This window comes from Agrilus planipennis, unplaced genomic scaffold (assembly GCF_000699045.2).
Source record: "Agrilus planipennis isolate EAB-ADULT unplaced genomic scaffold, Apla_2.0 scaffold466, whole genome shotgun sequence".
Lineage (NCBI taxonomy): Eukaryota > Metazoa > Arthropoda > Insecta > Coleoptera > Buprestidae > Agrilus > Agrilus planipennis.
Genome location: NW_020439359.1, coordinates 1 through 4,201, shown reverse-complemented (window position 1 = coordinate 4,201; position 4,201 = coordinate 1).

Here is a 4,201-nt window from a genome sequence, read left to right as displayed (position 1 = left end):
GTCAAACCTACACTAGCAAGGAGATCGGGCTGAAACTATAGCTACAAGCTATCCAAGGATGGTACTATAGAATGTCACCTCAAGGTAGGCCTAGTGGCGTCATCTCTTGGTTAGGCCGGAAACTTATCAATCCACCCTCGTAAATAGCTTAATTTTAATGACTCAAACTGATTATTTACACTTAGCAATATAATTTAAAAAAGTAATGTTAAATTTGATAATTTTGTGAAAATAGTCGAAAAATTAAATCTGAAAAAACTTAATGTAAATATGGATGATTTTTACGGAGAACTTTGCGGAGTTATCAACCTACTGCACAAAAACAGCAGCAAGTATTTAATAAGACTGATGATAATTACTCAAATTTGTTTATTATTTTAATTTTTCATTTTTACTGCCGATTCCCGCCACATCTGCATTTGCAGAGAGAGTTTTTTCTGTGATGAATTACAAATGGCGAAACGAAAGAAATAAAGCGTCTCAAAATCTGATAAAAAATGAACTACTTATTTACTTTAACTTAAATCTAGATTGTAGAGATGCTGTGGAATTATTTAACAGTGATAATTATTTGTTAAAAGTAATGAAAAATATGTTTTTAAACAAAATGAGTAAATAAATTGTACTCTATTTTGATACAGCGATTTCTAAATTTAATAACTAACGTCCTGTATTTATATAAAAAAAAGTGGCAACCCTGCCTACATCTGCGGCAGGCATTTTCAAGGGTAGGTAGATTTGTTACACCACAAATGTCTTACTACATATATCGTTCAACATTTGTTTAATTTCCTACAAATGCTATACGAGCGCACACACCAGCATTTATTTATCTACCGTAATTTCTGTTATAAACCATGACATCGTCTTCTGACGAAGATAAGTTTATGACGTGGTAATTATTAAGGCAAAACTAAAAAAAAACGTTGCTACTATTTCACCAAATTTAATAAAACAATACATTTTATTAACAAATTGTTTAACATTTTGACTTATCCCGTAATTTAATTTTTGTATTTGACGTTTAATTGTTTTTCTGTTCACTGGTGTTTATTTCCGCCAAAATAATATAACATTGCAATTTTTTGAATTTTAAATTATCTCAATATTCGCACCATAAATTAGACGTGCCCTTTTCAATGGTTTACCCTGTCCCTATCGCACTAGTGTAGGATAGCGACAATAGTGCACATTTTTTCTACACTAGCGACACTTGTCGCAACAAATGTCGAACAAGTTGATTCTTCTTGAGAGTAACGCAAATGTTGCATACCTCCAAATATCTTCCACAAGCAAATGCATCTCAAATGTATGGATGTTAATTGCATAACAAGCGAACATTGAATGTCGTCCGACACATTTGTGACGAAGCATTTGTGGCGCAACATTTGTATCCCAGGTGTGCGACCTGACTTAGATGCCTTAAATGCTACGTACTTTATAATAGCAAGACAATTAAAACCGAGAAGAGCAACGTGCGATCCTTGATAATGCCTGCCGCAGTTGTAGTCGAGACGTTGGGAAACAATTTCCGAAGGCAACAACCAGAAATTCCGAAAACAAATAATTATAGTAACTACATTATTATTTAATTAAAACCAAAATTACTTACCCCGATTAACAAAAACCACTTTCAGTTAACGCAAAAACGTTTTTCACCCTTTATGTCAACGAAAATCTTAAAACTCGACGGTTCTGAAGAAACCACAAGTTGGTATAACAAAAATATGTCAAGCATTTATAAATAAATTTAGAAATTAATAGGTAAATATCATAGATTTCCTTTTTTTTGCTTATTTTACTTACGGTTAGAAATATTTAGGGTAATTGTATTAAAGCAATTTTCAATATGATGTGCTTTTAAAACGTTTCGTCGTTAATATAACATCGGTCATTAGATTTTACGCTAAAACAGATGCGGTGCTAAAATTGCAATAAAACTAAAACTTTGTTATGAAATTAGCATAAGCGATTGCACAATGTAATGGTATTCATAAACACATACATTCATACATGGAAATTTATACATATATATACAATGGTCGGGTAACAACAGCAATTTTGAAGCACACTCATAAATGTCCTCTTACGACATAGAATGCTTGTAAGGATAATATGCACGAATATAAACATACATTATACGCCTTTCAGAACGTAACCCACAATTACGTCGTGAGGTAAATAACGACGCTCTCAATATTATGAAATCCTAGAAATCTATTCTGATATTCTAGTTTAATATGAATTAGATAAAATTAATTAATTCAAGAAACAAATACTGCACTGGTGAGTAGCACCTTTTGGCATTTTTGGGGAGTATCTCCCTTATTTTTAGAGATGGAGGATTGCGCTTTTCGCAGCAGCTTACTACATTCTTGTAAAATTAAAGATGGCGTCTGTTTTTTACGTTCGAAATATTCAAATTATTGATTCGAACTTTTTGTACAATTGTACCACATATATAACTCGAAGGACCATAGAAACGCCGAGTTGTAAATATAACGAATTTATTGTACAACTTACAACTACGACCTATTCTAATTTATTATAAATATTGATTTTTATTAATGTANGAAGTCATCGTTTTCGGTGATGTTTAAAAATCCTGTTCTGAATTAATTTTAATTTTTGGCATTTTATTATTTAGTTTTTTAATTATGTATATTTAGTATTCATAAATATTGCCCCTGACAATGAAATAAACGTACAGAATGTTCGTAATACAATTCGAGGTAATTCATAAATACGTCTTTAGAAGTCAAACCCCAACATAATGTTGTCGTTAGACATACCAATTAGCAAAAATAACACGAATCAAGTAGGTAATTGACTAGAACTCATGCCGTCTATTTAACGTTATCATCCTCAAGAAAGACAATAACATGAAGTGTTGACTTTTTTAAATCATATGATAACGTTTAGAATAAATTTGTAGTGATTTTTTTTCAAAAGGGCATTTTCCGGGGGCTTTTCGTCCAAGGGGATTTTTTTTCGGGGCTTTTTCCCTATATTCTGAGCACGCACCTCCAATCTTTCCTATCCTGAGGTAATCTTCGCAATAAACGATGGAATTTCAAATGAGTTAGAAATATGCAGACCTTCAAATATTTGTAGCATAAAAGTATGATTATAACCCAAACTTTTGGCATTGGCGAATTTACCGGACTATTAAAACCTGTCGTTATGTAAGAGTTGCCGTTATAAATGATATCGTTAAAACCGAGTAAAAAAAAACTATTTTGGAAAAATGTCTAGTAAAAGCCACTTGTCAGTGTTAAAAACTAAGTTACAATTTCTGAAAAACTATCAACGTCTCTTCCTTATTTCCATTTTATAAATGAACGAATCTAAAAACTGAAACGTTTGACAAATGAAAACAAATTATTAAAATTAAAGTGAATAGCCAGGGCCCAGCTGTTATCGCTTTGCGTCGCTTGACCTGTTGATCTCCTTTCTTCGTAACACTTCCCATGTTTTGATCCAACACGCAAACATGGACAAAATAACATTCTTTCTTGAATAACGAATTGAAATGAAATTTTATCAAAGTAACTATAATCACTTGAAATAAACATAAATGAATATATAATAAACATAAATGAATCTAAACATCTGTTCTTATATATTTTTTTCCGCAGAATCTAGTAGCTTTTTTCTAGCATATCCAGGTCCCTAGCAAAGTATTCTGTATGGGAGGAGGGAGAACGCAACCGATTAACGAACTGCTGTACTTTATTATTTATTTATAAATCAAAAATAATTATAATGTTAAATCAACTTAATTTCATCCCATTACAATTACCTCAAGCTAATGAGGTAAAACTGTTTGTTACTGCTGTCGCAGCCTCGCCGGGAATCGAACCCGAAAAACCTTCTTAAAGTACTGACATTAATAAAAGTATCTGATATAATAGAATAATATCGAATTCGCCTGTGTTTAAGTTTTGTCCATAAATTTGCCATATTGTTCAGGTTAAGAGCATCGGAAAGGTCTTTTCCGCTTTTTATCATCGTTAGGGCATCAAGTCTCTCCACTTTAATGATAGGTCCGGTCGAATTTTTAACTATATTAAGTAAACTGTATTTTTTTTCGTTCGAAGCCACCGAAAAGCTCGCTGTAAATATTAGCTGACGACGGGAAGCTTCCCCTATGAGCTATTTCATACTTAGCAGCTAACTTAATAACTGCATAAGAAGCGCT